General features: G+C 46.7%; 1 protein-coding gene across 2 annotated transcripts in view; it reads left to right on the forward strand.

The window, feature by feature from the left end:
- The window catches only part of MTURN (maturin, neural progenitor differentiation regulator homolog), a 59,093-nt gene that overhangs the window by 15,451 nt on the left and 24,710 nt on the right, over positions 1-18,932 (forward strand). The window contains exon 4 of one of the 2 annotated variants that reach the window (XM_040079901.2): positions 4,467-4,771. The exons of the other annotated variant lie outside the window; for it this stretch is intronic. The gene's annotated coding sequence lies outside the window, so the exon portion shown is untranslated. Of the gene's footprint in view, positions 1-4,466; positions 4,772-18,932 lie in introns of those variants that run through there. 2 annotated transcript variants of the gene reach the window in all.

An 18,932-nucleotide genomic window follows, 5' to 3' on the forward strand; every position in this document is an offset into this window, starting at 1 on the left:
TTTATGATGGTGGTTTGAGAGATGCATAGCACATGATTTTTTCTATCGGAGGCAAAGATCTTCCATAACTGGGACGATGTGTATAACCTGAGTCTGCACAGAAGTGTCTGCAACACTGTAAAAGAGTTTAAGAATATATTAAAAAAAAGTGGAAGAAAAGTAGAGCTTAGTGCAACTTTGTACATTCTTGCAGCATGCAGGCATAGACATGGTAGTTGCAGCACCTTTTCTATGGACTAGTGATGTGAGAACTGTGGCAGTTCACTGTATAACATTGTACAGCAGCAATAGGCTTTTTGCTTACTGAAATAAAGTGTAAGACCAGTGGTTTCCATCCTGCTTTAAGCCCCTAAATTTTTCTTTCCTCTCCAGCTAGGAACAGATGCTATAACCTTAAACAGAGCCTTCCTTTGGGAGAACCTTTCTCTTCATAGCATCCAACCCTTGGGTTGTGGCTCACAGAAGTAGGTCTTACGGGGCTGACTTTGCTCTGCTCTTGTGTAACGTAAGCGAGCAATTTACAGAAGGGCAGGCTGGAGGCAAAGTCCTGCTGTTCAGGTTTGCTGGGCACTTGCACCCATTTGTTTGAGGGGCAGGTGCCTGGCACCAGTGTGCAGGTGCAGGCACCCCACGCACACCTGCACGGTGAGCTGGGCTGTGAGCCCAGCCTGACTGGGACACAACCCTCTGCCTTTTACAGACAGGCAGGCGTCCAGCTGGCTCAGTCCCACCATCTGGCTCAGCGTGTGGCTGCACAGACCAATGCTGGCACAGCAGAGGGGAGGCTGCCGGGTGGACATGGGTAATAGCTGAGGACCTGCTGCTAAATGCACCTTGCACGGTGTCAGGGGCCTGTGGCAGAGGTGTGGACCGGCCCAAATGCTGTGAGGGATTGACTCCACAAGGCTCAGTGGGAACTGGGCATGGGTGGCAGTGGGATAGGCAAGAATTCATGAAATGAGGAAAGACGAAGATCCCGTGCTTGTAATTGCATGCAGGAGGTTGTAATGTGTACTGCACTCTGCTACCTTTCCCTGCATATTGATTGAATTGTTATTGAGTGGTTGAGCATTAATACAGTTGCAAGCAAACATACAAATATGTAGATATATTATTATTATTTTCTGTATTCACTAATTCACTTTTTCTTTTGAACGTCGTATGCCATTTGAATGACTTCCATACAGACTGCAAGTGCTGCTCTTCTGCAGTGCTCTCCCCTGCCAAACTCCCACTGAAGTCACTGAGATTTTGTTCAGACAGAACCTGCAGGACCAGTAGATGTGTGAGGCTTGGCCCTGCAGAAAGCTGAGCACTCTCATTTCCTCCCACATCACTAGGAGCTGAATGTGTTGAGCCTGCTGCTGAACTGAAGCATGACCAGACAGTGCTGAGAATAAACTGGAATTTTATACACAGAAAATTTAATTTACATGTAATAAATCTGAATGAGCATTAATATAGAACGTATTTTATAAAAAAAACAAAACTGATTCCTTGCTTTGACCAAATAGATTTCTGTATTACTTTACTTTTCCATACTTGCCAAACAATGTAAGAGGTGTGGAACTGCTTTGGTTGTACTAAGAAATGTTTTTGTATTTCATTTGTATTTTATTTTTCCCTCCCTCCTACCACATACTGCAGTTAGTAGCCATTCAATAATTAATCAGGGGTAGCATGACCCAGTGACTAGGCTGCTAGACTGGGACACAAGATTGGCCAACACATGCATAAATGCTTGCAAACGTGGGTACTCGGTGAGATGTGGGTTTGTAGCTCTGCCGTTGCCTTGCCCTGAGCTTTAGGTGGGTCTCAGTCTCTGAGAATTCAATGAAGGCCTCCAGTTATGCATGTAGGCCTCTGGAAAATTTAGCAGGAGCAAGGTAACTTCTTTGAAAGTCCCTCCTTAAGGCTTTTGTAAAAGGTACTGTTAATATTATTTGTCCGGCAGTGTATGTAGTGCTTTAGGTCTGCAGGTAAGCAGAGACATGCACTGTCTTTGCTATCCTCAGAGCAAACCAGTAATGAAAGGACACAGAAGGGTCTCCCTTTCCCCTCAGCCTTTCTCACAGGTATTCCATGCTCTAACTAAATGTCAATACAGCAGAGCAGAGCCTCTTGCAGAACTGGTGCTTCTGAATATAAGTTGTGTGAATGCAGTCAGCAGAGTGCTGCTTGGGCGATGAGAAATACATGGGATGCCAGATGGGAAGGCATCTAAGAACTGTGGCGAGTGCAGGGGCAAGAGTGAGCAATGCCCCTTCAGAGACAGAGATGCTGAGATTTCTGAGACAGCCAAAGCCATCCTGCCAAGTATCTGCATATTGAACTCATGCAGTTTTTAAAAAAGCCCCTCTGGACACTACTGAGGCCTTGAGCTCAGTTGTGTTTTCCTTTTAGTGTCCTGCCTGATTAATGCATTGAGATGGTTGAGGGAGGAAGGGATAGAGAAGACAAATTGGAAAGCCTGTTCCTCTTCTCCAGCATTTATGATACTGTGTGAGCTGGTAGGAGCAGCAGTCAGGATGCAGGAAGCTCCATTTTTAGGTGCATAATAACATCTCTTAAAAGGACTTGCTCATGAAAGAAAAAATAGTCAGACTGTTATCTCACAGAAGCGGGGAGAATAGCTCACCCCTGAGCACGATGACCTGAACCCTTACCAGACTTCAACTCCACCTTCTGCCCTGCTCCTGGCTCTTTTCCAGGCAGTTTTCCTCCATGCTGTGCCTTTGAAAGTCTCATGCTTGTAAGAATGACACTTTTTCTGGGAATAGCCATAGCTAGTTTTCTTATGTCAGTGGCATGCGTGTCAGCTGCTGCATCTTGGAATGTGTGCTGTGTGAGATCGGTGGCTAGGGGCAGCGGGGAGGAGTTTCTGCTGCAACACTGCTCAGTAGGTCCCTGCCCTTTACCCCTCTGCAAGGTGGAACATGAGACTGTCACAGTAAAAACGATTGCAATAACATTATGGACATTGTTTTGGAGAGCTGCCAATTAGGACATATTCCCAGTCTTTTTCAGCATCTTTCCTGATCTTTGTGATCCAGGGCTGATGTCTATGGCTGAACTTAGTGTTCACTTTAGCAGTGGCAGGAGGTGAGGTTGCATCCTTACCCTGTGTCCATACTTCCTCCTGTCCATCCTTACCAGAACCTTAGAAGTTCTCACTCCCAGAAGAAGGGAAGCATAGGAAGGAGGAGAGAAACACCTCTTACCTCCCGCAGCTTGCAGCCAGGTGCATCAGTGGAGCTGCAGTTCAGCACAGTGTGAGCCACACTGTCCTTTCTGTACAGGGGATGAGGTGGCATGGGAGATGTGTTACCCCTTGAGGACCTGTGAGTGGTCCATGCCAGACAAGGGTTGTGCAGAAGACAAGCAGTCATTTTAGGTGTCAAACCCAGTTTATTTCACAGGAAGTTATGTCTAGCCAGATAATCCAGTCTCTGAAAATCATAATCCATTGAGGCTCTTCAGGTTGGGCATCCAGAAAATGAGACTTGTCTGGTTACCTTGGTCACTGGGAGGTCTTTCTCAGTGCTGGCTGTTTTCAGTCTGGCCAGAGGACATGGGAAATTGGGAATGATCCCTTCAGGGACATTAGCTGGATGCCCCTTTCTGTAAATTGCTGAGCAGAGGCAAATGCTTTGTTTTATGTGTTTAATTCTGGCACGATCTCCCCTCCTCCCCAGCAGTCTGTCTCTGCAGGCAGCTGCAGCTGGGAAGGCTTTGTGTGAGAGCCAGGCAGGAGTGACTCAGGGCAGCAGCTCCTATGCCCTATAAAGGCTGGATTTGAGGTCATCCTTGCAGGGTAGCCACAGAGCTAAGGGCTCAGGGATCATCACTTCCAGTGCAGGTATTTAAATAGAGTCCTTAAATTTGGTCCTTAGAAGGCAGACCCTGTCACTTTGGGTTTTCATTGGACTTCTGAGACTTAGTTGCACTGCTGGTGTCTGATGTCTGTGGCAGGTGTGCAGAGGAAACCTCTTCCCTTAACCACATATACTTGTTCAGTCAGCCAAATTGTCTTTTACATGGTCTGTGTTCGACTTTTTTCCCATTGCTGATTTTTTTTTTTTTTTTAAGAAAGACAGTCCCTAAAGGCACATCTGCATTATCAGAAACCCCAATTTATATAGAGCTACGTAGCACTGCACTGTCAGTACGAGCTTGGACATAAAAAAAAAAAAAAAAAAAATACAGATTAACAAAAAGGGCCTTCATTTGTCTGCAAGAAAAAAAAACTAAACTTCTTTGAACTAGTTATTTCTGACTATAATGAAGCTTACTGGTTTCATGTAAAATACATGGAACTTTGAAATTCCTTTTCTGTAGCAACATGCTGTTGCTCATGTAGGCAAAGATCTGTGGTAACACTGCATGTAAAGGAAGCTTTCATCTTCAGGGGTGGTGGTGGTAGAAATATCAGCTCTGGATTTCAGTCAATGTAATTCCTTTGTCAGGTTTTCCTTTACTAATGCAGGGACTGGTCAGCCCTCAGCACATCAAGCAGAAATGTTGGCCACACTGTGACAAGGCTGTGTTTGGTGTGGTTTCCACTATTTTTTCTGGCTGGAAGACCTCTCTGGGACTATAAAGCTGTGAAAGGAGTCAGCAAAAGAAATTGCCCTTTTGTTCAGCACTTTCAAAGGTGTAAACCTTCAGTGGAGCACTGCCTGCCTTCTGATCCTCTTTCCTCATCCACCACCAAGGTGTCAAATCCAGCAGTGTCATTACACCATGAGCTTCCCATTAAAGAGCTTACCAAACACTGGTGACTGATGGTGTCTTTTCTCTGTGAGCAAAATCAACTCAGTTGTGAATCTGAGGGGCTAAAACACTGCTAGAGTGCTTGTGGCACAGGCTTGACTTTCCTGGGCACTGCTGGTGCATGGTGGGATAACACAGTGTTTACAGGTATAAGGAGGAGAAAATTATGTCCTTTGAGCTTCGGGCACTGCGAAGCCAGCCCTGATGGACCCAGAAGCGTCAGGTGGTTTGGTCTGGCACTGTGGGTTTGCTGTCAGAAGCCAGGAATTGGTGGTAGTATTTGTGTATGAGCCAGTATTTCAGACCTCGCAGGTCCTTTTCTGTTTTGCACAGAACAGGGAGACATCTGTTCTAATTAAGAGATGTGTAACAATGCTGAAATGAAAATGGTGATTTTATTAAAATAATTTGTCTCTTTTCTTTAAACACTTCACTTTTAACTGCCCCTTTGACATCTTCTCACCCTGATTTAGTTGAAAGAGTCAAGTCAGTAGTTACCTGTTGTCATGAGCCTCTGTGGGTTGACATCTTCCAGCCCATGGAAGAGGAAATGCTTTTACTTAGCACTTGCCTTGTATTTTTGGCACTCCCTAGGGCATGAGCACTGCCTAGGAGCACACCAAGTATATACGCTATGGTGTGCCCATAACCCCAAGCACTGCCTATAAAGTCATTCCTATGGCTGCTGGAGTGTCTGCCAGGACTGCCTCCCTCGTGTTGGAGCACGATCCCAACAGCATGGGCCCCACAGCCTCTTGAGAGACATTCTCATATGGTGGAAACCACTGGGACAGTTAGGCTCTGGCTACAGATAAAGCTGCCTTTGCAGAAGCAGTGCTGTTCCCAAGCACCTCTTCAGCTGCTTGGATCCTGCTGCCCTCTCAGATCTGCTGGATGGGCTTCTTCCTGCATCAGAAGGTCAACAAGTGAATTTAAATGGTTTAGACATCAGCTGTCTGCTAACATGGACCTCAGCCCAAGGACACCATATGCCCTGCTGTGGTGGGGAGCTGCCCTACAAGGTGGTGGCTGCACCTGGGGGCACTGTCATGTACACCGGGTTTTTTTCCCAGCTCAAGTTTGTCCACACTCCAGCTCTCTAAAGTTATGTCACTCCTTTCCCAGCTCAAATTAGGATACTCTAGGGCTATGATAGGCTTTGGCTTTGTTTCAAGAACAGGTCCATTAGAGGTACACAGTGCGTGCTGCCTCTGTTGACTCCTGCTTAATGCTCTGTTCCCCAGGTCTGTCCTCAATCAGCCAGCTGGGAAATGCTGTTACTGCCCTTGGCAGCACCATGTGCAGTTTTATGGAGCACATCAGATTTTACATTTTCTTCATGTTCCTTCTACTTTGCAACAACGTTCTTACTTCTGCCACTTGTTTACTGAGTGATGAAATGCCGTAAAAAAGCACATTTAACTTTATTTCCAATGCCTAGGTATATGCATCCATGCTTTTCTCCGGGTAGTGCTGTACTTGTGACACGAAGGCAAGGCTTTTATACCATTTATTAGACAAACTGATACTGAAAGCCACAAACTGCCAGACTCCCAGCGTGCTTCTCCATGCCGAAAAACAGCAATTATGTGAGGCAGTCTGACAGCAGGTAATACCTCCGCGACAACCTAACCTTGCTTCTACACGCTTCTTGAGGTATTGCTGCCATAAAGGTGAGATGGAAGAGGCAGTGTTGGAGCCAGGGTTTTATTTACAGCTCCTAGTAGTGCTAGAGACCAGGAGTGGATTGTGTCAGCTGTGTTGTCCCCACCGCGGGGCTCCTGAGGAGCCTGTGAAGAAGGGCTGAAATATGCCATGAGATTTGGAGCCTTTATGGGTTTGGGTTTGTAGCAGTCCCCTAGAGGTCAGCAGAGCCTACATTTTGAAAGAGCTCTAGCTGGTGGTAGCTTTGCAGAAATGAGGAAAGCAAGTTTGCTGCTGGCCTGTGAGGCTCTGCTTTTTCTCTCTGGCAATTTCGGCTGTTGCTGGAGAAGGGATCAGGCTGGGTAAGAAAAGAATCAGCTCATGGCCAGGAAGTCCTGCTTTGGAGACAGGTTTTTCCTTTGCAGACGGACAGTAAGGTTGAGAACCTGAAGCAAGGGGCTGCTGGTCACACTGCTCTGCTCTCAGCATTCACCTGTGTGCACTGTGCCACGCTGGCCTCAGCTACGCTGCAGCTGCTGATCAGATATTACCTCTGCTTGCCCAGATCCTTGCAATCCCAGCCTACTTCATGCAGGCACTCATTTTACCTGCCACTCTGGCCCAGGACTAGAGGTGGAGCTGAGTTTCCCTGGACTCCTTCAGCTTCTGGGATTGGAACAGCAGTGTAAGGGAGCCAATCTCTGCCACATTGAAATGATTTGAGGCTGACAAGCAGGTCACAGACAGTCATTCCATGTTCAGTCAGCACACACATTGTCCACATATTCCATGTCTTTGCCTTGCAGCAAGCAGTCCTGTCAGGGGGGACACCTGAAACCAGTGCCTGCAGGACACTGCCAACATGTGCATCACATTTCTCAGTAATGAGAAAATGAGTTACCTTGAGTGGACGGGAGCTTGCATTCGCCATACACGCTGCTCACCCTCTCCCCAGCTACAGCTGCAAGCTAAATAACTGAGAGTTCAGTTGGCAAAATATACCTCTTTCTCCCCAGCTCTTCTCCTGGTCAGCATACTCAGGTCTGTGGCTGCCCCTTTCCCTATTGATTAGCTGGAAACCATCCAAGCACAGCTCTCCATTTTCCTCTGCATCCTTAAGGATCATATGCTCAGCTCTAGGAAAGAACAGAGACTTGCAGTCTTGGTTCAGGAGGACACATAGTTCTAGAAATGAAGCGATTCACACAGAAAAACAGTGCCAGTTTTTATTCACACAGTCTGGTTTGGTTAATAAAAGTTTGGAAATTTTTATTTTGACTCTTCTTTTTTATTATCCTGTTACTCCCTGTTTACTGTATTTCTTTTTGTTTCTGCAAACCCCTTATCAGGGAAGGTTTTGAGCTGCCTGTGAGTCATGTAGCAGCAATGGGGAGTGGCAGCTCTGGGAGCTGAGCATGTGAGTTTGTGCCCAGCTCACATCATCTCGTGAAAAAGGCTGCTGATGTGTCACCCAGCTCAGTGGCCCTCTTGGCTGCCATGCCTAGGGTGGTCAACCAGGTGCTGGTCACATATCTCCTCCTCCATGTGCCTCTGGCTATGGAAAGCGAACGCCTTAGCCTTGATGAATACAGCTCTGTTTTTTGAGCCTTCTGAAGTCAGTGTGGAAGGCTGAAAGAAAATTATTTATGCAAAACCTAAATTACAAAGCACAGACTGTGGACCCTTCCTTGCCATCACAAAATATCTGAGCCTGAGGTCATAACAGTTTTATGGGTGCAACAATCCATGAGCTGCAGATATAAAGTTGGATAATGAAATGTTTGCTGAGACCTCTCCAACTGTGCATAAGGACCAGTGCATGAGTGTGTGTTTTTCTAGCTCTGCAGAATAGCAGGAGGCACATTTCTGGGAATCACCGGAGCAAGACTCTCGCTAAATTCCTTTAGGTTTTATCCATGTACAGTTTATTTGTTGTGTCATCCAAAAAAAAAGGGAGGGCACTGCCTGCAGAACCGGTAATGTGATCACTAACCAGGGTTCATCAGCATTCTCTGAAACCCCCTCAGGCAGAGATGAGCAATCAAGTAGGTAACTGGCCCTGTGCAACGTCCCTGCTGAAAGATAGATTTCATTGCAGCAGATCAGCAAAGACCCCGGGAACATGCTTTCATACATCAGCACATAAAAGAGCTCAAGAGAGAAACTGGGGATAGACTTGCCATCTCTGGGTTAGAATCATTAAGGTTCAAAAAGGCCTCTAATTAATCATTGAGACCAGCCTTTTACCTAACCCTGCCAGATCTGCCACTAAACAGTCTTCAAATGCATGTAAGAAGTGGTGGAGATAACATCTCAAAACGGGGGAGTTTCTGGAGAGAAGAAAAGTCATCAGTGTGGAACCCAAGTAGTGAATAGCAGCCACTGCCCCTCTGGCCCCTTCTCCTGCCACTCAGCTTCTTCAACCTTTGCAAAAAGAGCATTGGCAGGACCCCAAATCCTTATGACCATGTGCTGTCCTGCTGTCACAGTGCTCCACACCCAGCCAGTCACCACACTGATCAGACAGGGCTATTTGCTGCTCTGTGAGGAAGGCACTGCTGCAGCTCTGAGGCTAAAGTCCTCTGCAGCCTTGGCACAGCTTGTCACCACGTCTGTTTGCATGAACATGTACATGTTATCACACATTAGAGCTTTCACCACCAACTGTTCTTTCAGAACAATAAAAATCGTGCTCTCCTTCCTGATGACTTCCTTGACTTCCTGAAATTCTCCTTTCTCCCACTGGCCCTGCGACAGGGCTGTTTGTATGCTGTATGGCAAGCCTTACCCATGGAGAAGGGACCTGCCCAGGCCCACAGGTTGCTTAATGGGATGATGATGCTGAGAATTACTACAGTCAAAGCAAAGTGACCAAGTTTAGCCATTCAGTCATCTGCAGTGGCCTGACGCTTGCTGCTGTGTATCAGACATTTAGACATGCGAGCAAATTACACAAAAGATGTGAAGACCATGCCTCTGGCTACTGCCACTGAAGCCAGCACATCTGATGGGCAGCTCATGTGGTCTTGCAGGTCCCTGAACCCCTGTTCTCCTTTGCCTTTGCCGCTGCTGTTTGGCAGAGTAAGCCTTCCAGTCAGTGCCTGTCATCTACCTGTCATTTCTCAGAATGCATGCAACTCTTTTCTGGCAGTGGTACTTAAATAGTCTCAATCTGCATTCCCAATATCCCATAAAAATGATTCATTAGCTGTGATAGCAGAGTAGAGCTTCCAAGAAGAAGGAGAAGACTGATGAAATAACCAATGTTCATATTAGCTATTCTGGCAGTGGAGATGGTGGGCATGTGCTCCTGAATAGACAACCATGCTCAGAGTTACATCTCTGTACATCTGACCGAAACAGGTCACAGTTCACAGCCTCTCTGATGAACAGCACAGCCCCTCCTAGCTAAGGTGGGTATTTCTTTCAGGTATCCTTGGAAAGGTCCTCTGTCCTCTTCCCTGCTTCTGTCTGCTGTTGCTGATGCTACAACAAATGGTATCCAATGCAGGGAGTGTGGGAGCAGGGACGTGGCTCACCAAACCGCAGCCAGCCAGGAGAGCAGGTCAAACGCATGGACTGGAGTCACTGCCAGCAGCCAGTGAGCAGCAGGCTTGCATGGAAAGCTATCTTGACTACAACACATCAGGGCTTTGCCAAATCCCCGTCAGTCTTGGAGGGCAAGAGAAGGTGGGGTAGCGAACAGGGCTTGCAGAGGCTGACCGGCCAGATCTGCAGTGTGGACCCTCCTGGCTATTTTCTCTTTCATAGCCTGTTGGTACCATATGAGAGACTCCATGTGAATCCAGACTGACTCATCCATGGAAGAAACCCTATGTGGGGAGGAAACAACTTGATCTGATAACCTGCTCTATGTTTGAAGCATCAAAAGTCTGCTTTACTTCCCCTCCTCTGCTGTGATTGACTGCATTCTTTCAATGTGATATAATCTTGCATTAACACCACGAGGCATTATGCACAGAATCATAGAATTATAGAATCACTGAAGTTGGAAAAGACCTCTAAGATTCTCAGCTCCAAAGGCAAGAATCTTTTTTATTAAAGAAATACATGTTTTGTGACAAAGTGCAGGGAATGAAAGTATCCCAGGTCTGCAGGTAGGCTGTTACTGGGGGCACCCACTGGATTTTCACCTTATGAGAATAGAGTGGGCAGGACCAGCTTAGTTCCTCTGCTGTGGCTCTGACCTCCTGGCAAGTTAGCACACAAGATATTAAGTAATGCCACTGGCTTTGTTTATTTATAAACTTGTTAAGTTGTGAAATCTGTGTGAAAATACACAGTTAAAGCTGATTTTACTGAGTAAATCAAAGAGTAAAATCCGAGAGTAAAATCCCAGTTTCCTATTCAGCTTAATCAGTGAATCTTAGAGCTGGTTTTCATCCAGCTCCTGCTCTTTTTGTCCATCTAAACAATTGCTTTATGGCTGCATAAAGAACTCCAAAGGATGTTTTGGTGTTGCCTTTTCCATTAATCGTCAGGATTTTCTGGGTCATGAAGTCCCCCTGTCATGCTCCCCTGGCATGTGTCCATGACTTCTAGAGGTGCCTCAGAGGGCAGACAACAGGGATGGACCTTGAACAACCTGGGTGTGATCCAGGAGAACTGGACAGTCCACATCAAAGCCTAGGCAAAGGCACAGGTGAGAAGCCAGGTGCTGACCAAACCCTGCTGGAGTCATCAGCTGGGTGAGCCACAGCTCAGTGAGCCAGTGTTCCTATGCAGAGGTGGCACAGCCATGCTCTGTGTGCCGAGGCAGGCAAGCACCCGGCATAACTCCGCATCCTTCGGCTTGCCTGCTTCCTCCTACACCAGCGTAGCAAGTTTTCTCCACAGCCCTTCCCTAATTGCTTCTTCCTGGACTCTGGCCACTGCTGCTCCCAGTGCCTCTGGTAAAACTGTCTGCAGAACTGTGAAATGAGCTGGGTTAAAGACCAACAAGGGCAACTGGGTTTCTAGTTTCTTCTGAAGGGGTGATTTAAACCTCAGTCCTGTCAGCAGCTCATTTTTACAGTTGTTTCAACTCAGGGAGCAGGGGATGACAGCGCAAGGGGACAGGGGTGGGCACGGGATGGATGGGAACATCTTCAGTTGGCTTTGATGCCAAAACCGGCAAAGCAACATCCCTAAATTTCAGCTCTGCTAGAAGCTTTCTCTACCCTTCACAGGCTCCCATCACTTTGCTGGCAGATCCTACATTGCTTGAAGGATTTACTCCATTTTCCTTTAGGGATTAAATGGTTCACATAGTTTGACATTTATTCTGTCATAGCATATGTGAGACTATCATTAACATTCAAAGGAATGACACATCCATCCAGCAGAGAATAATCTGCTTAATGGCTGAATAGGAAAGCTGTGTACATTAAACTGCAGTCAGCTTCGTGATGTAGTTTTCCCTATGATAAAATTGAGACTCATTTCAAAACAGGAAATTAATTTTCTCTCTTTTTATTCATTGGGTACCATAAATACAAACCTGCTCCTTGACAAGCCATAGAAGTCTCCGCTATGATGTATTTATAGGACCAGATGTGCCATGGACTCCTTAATGTAAAATCAGCTTCTGGTCTTTTGGACTGATGGCTTTTGAAGTGACAGATAGCCTGGCACAACATTTGTCTCGGTTCACACTCTGTGCCAACTCATGAGCAACTTTTACAGGCTGAACTCAAGCATTTGAAGCTTTCTCTTCTGGAAAGCAGGAGACAAAGTGATTTGAAAGAAGGCTGAAGAAATTTAGGTGAACAATAAGTACTTGATTTGTAGAGGTGTAAGTTACCACCATGTATTTAGTTGTTCTCAAGAAGGGAGTAAAATCTGGATTAATTCCATCAGAAAATTCAGACCAATTGTACTTCAGCCCATGCTATTCTTTCAATAACTAAAGTTCCGGCTACAGATTTGCATAAACAAGGATAGAAATTCTTTGTTATGTGTTTTAATGTAAGAAATGGAAGTAGAGCTAGAAAAAATCGAGAACTAGGGGAGAGTCACTGTGGAACCAACAGCAGCAAGACTTGGGACTACCACTTGAACTGCTGCCTTCTCTGTTACACATTCAGCTCTTCAGCAGCTGTAAAGCAGTTGCTGATACTCAGATTTAGAGTGCATTTCCCACTGCGCTGCCCACGCAGGTTCTGAAGAGTGTGAGCAATAGGCAGCCCCTGTGTTTACAGCAGCAGCAGCATGAGCAGGAGTTAGCATCTGGATGGCATGCACACTTCTGGAGGAGGTCTAGCTCAAGTGAGACTTCATTCTGCGTCTGCCCACTCATTTCTTTCCAGCCCTGCTCTCTCGGTTGTGTCAGTGAGACTATTTGCCAGGACACACAACAAATAGACTGAAGACTTGATTTGTGTTGAAAACAACCTCCATACAGATGAAGTTATTTGTAACCCAGGCTGGTTAGCCTTTTGGCTCCAAATCTGGAGACAATGGAGTAGCAAGTGGGGATTCTTAAGGGGTGGGGAATAGCAAGAAAAGAAGCTACAGCTGAAAGCAATGTGAGTCAAATGACTGCCTGGGATGGTGGTGTGTCACTTCTTGTGTGGGTGCTTCACAGCTGTTTGGTAATGGACCACGATGTTCATCCCAATCCTCAAGTGCTGGTTGAAGTTACTCCTAAACCCCGAGTGTTCAAGTACTTGAATGCACAACTGTGTTAATTAACGACTATTAAAATATCATCAAAAGTGGAAGAATCGAACTGAAGCTCCTTTCACTTGTCTCAAGGTTACAAAAGTACCTGGGGAAATCAGGACAAAGTGTGTTTCCTTCTCCGCAGATTCCCAAATCACCCTCCCCTTCATTCCCACTGGATAAGCACTTCTCCTACTGCTGGACTCTGAGCAGCTCCCAGCTGCTAAAAAAACAATTAAATCAGGCCATATGTGTGGGACCTACACCTGGGTTAGGATGACCCCCTCAGCCCCAGCATCTTCCCTGAAGACAGGGGAAAGGTCTGAAGCGGAGTGGTACAAAATTGTGCTTCCCTGACCCCTCTCCCAGCCTATCTGCAAACCTGGGGGATGGCTCAGGCATCTTCCCAGCTAAGTTCTGGTTAACTGGAAATGTACCAGGCTTGTACGAAAGTAACAAGCAACATGCTCTGTACAGGCAAACCAGAAGCCAAAGGAATAGCATCCCTGATGTTTTCTTTAAACCACAGTTTCCAGTATAAACCATGTATGTTACAGCTGTATGTGCTACAGTCTGGTAATTAACACTTGTTGTTTATGTCTGAAATACATTGTGTCCTGTCTTCTCCTCTTCCTCTCCCCCTCCCCATCCCAAATAAGTAGGTTCTGTGGGTGCTTTTCAGGGCTGCCATTAGCTCTGAACATGAGCTATCCTCAGCAGAAGGTACATTGAAAGGGGATAAGCAACCACCACAAGTGAGTACCTTAGCCCTCTCTCTGGCCCTTTGCCTCCATCTGTCTCTGCAGCCTCTGACACTCCATGGGGAAAGAAGCTGCAGCGTAACTTCCTCTCTCTTTCCCTCCATCCTCACTGCTTCTGGGAGAGCAAGGAGGGAAGCTGGAGCCAGGGTGGTCCCATCCAGCCTCACGGCAGCTGCAGCAGCTGTAGCCCTTCATCCTACAAGGGCAAAGCTGCTGGATGCTGCAGGGTGAAACCAGGGGAATGGAGAAATTTATGCCTTGCAACATTTTGTGTCAATATACAAGCTGTGTCTTAGATGTTTCCCTGCAAATATAATCTCAGAAGCTACCTCTGTCATCATCACTTTTGAAATGAAATATACTTTTCTGTCTGGCATCAGGATGAGAAAGCTCAGCCACAAAGCAAATGCTCCTTAGAGCCTGAGACTTTGAAGTGATTGTTCTTAACACAAGCAACAGGCAGCATTCACTAAAAACCTCAGCACTAGAGCAGGGTCAAGCTGAGAAACTTAATATTCTGCTGCTTTACAAGTACTAACCTGGCACAATTCATCCTGGCTTCTGCAGCTGCCCAGTTTGATTTGAAGAGATGAAGACTGAAAATCTAATGAAGAAGGAATGGAGTTTGGGCTAGTAGGTGCACTGGATACAGAAAAGCTTCACAGATACTGCTTCTTGTTCCCAGAGGAGCAGGAGCTCAGATAGCTTTGGGCAGTTTGCAGTTGCGAGGGATCATATTTTATTTTTCACTTGTGGCCAAGTCAGCTGCTGTATTAAAAAATGAACATGGTCAAAATCAGTGCTGGACACGGCTACGGTATGAGAGTAAAAACCATGCTGTAGTACATCTGCTCTCCTGGCACACAGCCCAGCACATAAACCAGAAGTGTTGGGGAAGAGGAGAGAGAAGAAGGAACTAGGAACTGGGCTCCAGAGGCTTCCGTGTTCTGGCAGTGGGTGTCTCTAGGGCAAAATCTTCCCGTTTTGGGTGTGCTCGTGCATCCCTGTGCAGGACACTCTTAGACATTTGATTAGATGTTTTCCTGAATAGAGCAATCTCAAGTGCAGCTTCACGAGCTTTTGTCCTGATCTCTGACTGGGACCCATGAGAGGACAGGGCATAAGATGCTTGAGGGAGAGTGTGGGGATACAATTACCAGACCTGCCAGCCTGGGCAGGCGTACAGGGAGTTAGCCCAGCGGGACTGGGAGGTCAGTCTGGGAGCTTCCCTGAAGATGCCGTGGGGTTGGCAGCCAGAGCAGCAGGACCCTATTATTCTTCTAAGTAACAGCCTGTGTTTGCTGCAGGGAAGCAGATCCCTCTGTGCTACCTTGTCCTGCTCGCCCTACACAGCTGCTGGAGACTGCAGCAAAGGGAGTCCCAAGGGAAATGATCTGGGGTCAGAAACCTCTTGACCCCCATCTGCCTCTTGCTAGAGGTCTGCAAGCTCTCACACATGCTGCCAGTCCCCAGGGGATGATAATTGTAGGATGAGGTCTTGCAGTATAAGTGCTTGGGGAACTATTTCTTTGTCTGGATTTCTCTCCTGCCACCACAGAGGGGTACTGATCTCTGCCTGGGAGCTCTGTGTGCAGTCACTGTGTCAATATTTAATCATGGTAATTAGTAACAGGCTGGGTGGCTCAGGAATTCACAGCTCAGCACTTACCTCATTCACCTCACCCATCCTTTGGACACATAAGGGATGTGTCTATGGCAGAGGGAAGCAGCAGCTTGTGGAAGTGCAGCTGCCTCCGTTTTTTTGGGTTTGGGGGGTTTTTTTTGGTGGGGTTTTTTTTTTGGAAATGTTTTATTTATAGGCTTTTACAAATCCTTTTGCTCTGGTGGCACATGATGCTGTGAAACTAGGAAGAGAGGGACTTCATTCTAGGTCAAAAGGAGTTCTTTTTGTATCTAACCCATGGACAGCTGCCCTTTGCTAGCAGTGTTTCAAGGCTTTTAAAAACCACAGATTGGTGGCAGAGCAGCAAGCTGCCTCTTTCCTTTGAAAACTGGGTTAAAACAAGACCCTGCATGCCTCACCAAACTCTATCCTTTCACTGTAGCAGAGTAGAACATATATCCAGTTACATCAATCAGTTCCCTGCACCTCTCCCAAAGGCATCAGCTACCAGGAGTGGGTCCTCTCTGTTTCACGGCATGAGGTTCAGCCAGCAGAATGGGGCTAACTGCTTCTGAAATCTTTAGGAATTTCTGTTCAGGAGTTACAAATTAAGCTCTCCTTGGAGGCATCATCAATCAGATCCAAGGCTGCCTGCTTTGAAGAACCCTTCCAACACAGCAAAAGGAGTCTCACTTGTGATGTGCATGAGCCCTGGCTCCAGGATATACCCATTCTTCATCTGTGGAAGTCCAAGTTAATAGCTGTAGGAAAATGAATTCATAAGTGTAATAAAATCATAAGCAAATGCAAAGAGTTGCATGGGGAACAGGCAATGAAATGGCAGATAAAACTTAACAGTGATAAATGTTTCTGGGACTCTTTTTCTTGTAGAAGAGAAAATACAGAGAGAAGATGCTAAAGGTATGTGAAGTCATAAGTGAGGTGACCATGGAGAGCAGGGAAAAGGCCTAAACTTTCTGCTTCGGTACAGGAGGAGGAGAAAATGAAATAAAACTAGCAGAAGGCAGGCTCAATTAAGTTCTTCACCAAAATGTACTCAATGCTGGAATATGTTACTTAACACAGGATGTGGATGCCCAAAATTTCACTCAACTACTATTTGTGGAAAAACGGATATCTGGGGGGGACCAGAAATGGCTGTCGTGACCTTCTTCCCCTTTTCTTTTTAGCCTAATTTCTTTTTAGTAGCAGAGAAGTGGCATGTAGCCATCAGAATGGGAGCTGCGTTGAGTCCTGAACAGAAGAGACCTGTCAGACAGGGAAACAAAATTCACAGTTCATATGAAAAAGCATACATCTCCATCACATATTGAAACTTCTGATGTTAGCACTTACTGCACAACAGAAGACAAGTCACTGGGTCAGTGTCTCCTCCTCATCCATCCTCATCCTCTCATATCCTCATCAGGGCACTGCACACCACATGAGGTGTCTAGGATATATGATTGATAGGGGATATGGTTCGAGGTGGCCACACCACTCACCAGTCTCAGCACTCTGGAGATCAGTGGGCCGCCTACTGTGCTCCAAGACACGGGGTAAGCTGTGCTCTGTCATCAAGACGCACAAAGCAATCACACGCAGACAAGAGATTTTCACAGAGGTTCTTCCAATCCAACTCCCAGCTGAGAGAGCAGAGAGAAGAGAATCCCTTTGTTTATTTCTTACTTTTTATACATTTGTGGGTCTAGCAGAAGATTGGCTTTTTGGGGTTTCCACCCCTCAGCCTCAGTGGCCAGACCAATTGTCAGTTACAATTGTTTTCAGGTAAGAAATATGCAAACAAAGGACAGAGAATGAAAAACAAAGGATTTGTTTATGTTACATCTGTGGGAAAGGTAGAAAACTGCTCTTAATATTGTACAATAACTAAAAAGATCTGACTCCGTTTAAGAAAATCAAAAGGCTCAGAAAAACCAGGGTAACAGTGCTCCTGCTTTTTTTTAGGGTGCAAATACTACAAAATACTGTAAATACAGAGTGATAAGCCTCTCTCCTGCTGCTGCTGGCCTGTGAGACCACAGACTGGGAGAAGGTCTGTGATACCGTGGTGTAGCAAAGGGGGCATCAAGGCAGGGACTATCCATCAGGGGCCAGTGTGAAGGGACCCAGCTACTCTGCTCTCTCTCTCCTTACACAGCTGTACTGAGCTGTCATCTCTGTGATGCCTGGTGAGATCCACCCACCGCCCTGTCAGCTGCCCCCTGCCTCGCAGAATGCAGGAGATCTCAAGATGTCACTATCACCTTTCTCTGATGCCAGTGTGCACATGCTGGTGTGTATGCATTGACTACAGTCATGTGAATACCTATGCATGTATTTTTATAGAGATATAAACAGGGATTTGGGGTCTGCTGCCCTCCAAGCAGATGAGGATTTGGAGCTCTTTCTCTCCCAGAGGAGGCAGTTAGGTAGTCTGTTTTAATAAGGGCAGGATTCTGTTCTGCCAGCGATCAGCGAGGATGACTGCCACAACAGCCAAGTGGTACAGCCAGTGAGCATTTGACTTAATCACTTCTTGACAGGTCCTGGTCTCTGTGGAACATTCATAAATAATTACGCTGGGGGCACGGGAGCTGGCTCATTGCTGCAGACCCACAACAAAACCCCAACCAAATCCTGAATCTTTTCTAATTATTGCTGTGAGGCTTCCTACCAAACCGACTTCAGAACAGAGCTGCTCGTTCATGCTGCAGGGGAGAGGGTATGGCATTAGCATCCCTGGGGGCCCATGAGTGACAAGCAGAGGGAGGGGGGAATATCTGGAGCCCTGATAAGCATGGATGGCAGGAGGTGAGTGAATAGGGAGCTTCACTTGGAGGGTGACAGCTGCGAGGCTCCGTGTCCCCTCTGCTCTGCTCCTGACAGCAGTGCCTCCTGGAGCTTTTGTTTCTCTGCAGCCAGGATGACAGCCTTGTGCCACTCTTCACGGAGTACGCCTTCCTTCCAGGCATGGATGCTGTGCACGTGGCATCGAGCATTGTCAGTGCCTGACAAACAATAGGGCATCAAGGAAGAGCAAAAAGGGGGCTTTCTTCAAACACAGACTTTCTCATTTCCAAGCAACATAGCTTTCAGTGAGAATATCTTACCTGACTGGACCTCTCCAAATAGTCAGGAAATATGCTCTGTGCTGGTGATGACTAGAAAAAAAAAGCTGTCTTCTCAAAGCAAATGAAAATTGGGAACAAGAGAGCGTAATATGCTCAGAGCTTTCGATGTTCTGTTCTCTCATTCCCCACCCTGCCACCTTGCTTGCATCAGTCATCCTTCCTGTGCTCTGACCCTGCCTTGATGCTGTCACCACAGTGTGCTGTGGCCTCTCTGAACGCGGCACTGTACCCCGACGCCCTTCTCTTCTCGCTGTGTCGGTGAGAGAGGGAGCGGGCTGTGCTCAGCCCAGCCCTGCCCCAGTGCCGTGGAGACTGCGGGTGAGCCTGACACAC

The sequence above is a fragment of the Hirundo rustica genome, chromosome 1 (genome assembly GCF_015227805.2).
Source record: "Hirundo rustica isolate bHirRus1 chromosome 1, bHirRus1.pri.v3, whole genome shotgun sequence".
Lineage (NCBI taxonomy): Eukaryota > Metazoa > Chordata > Aves > Passeriformes > Hirundinidae > Hirundo > Hirundo rustica.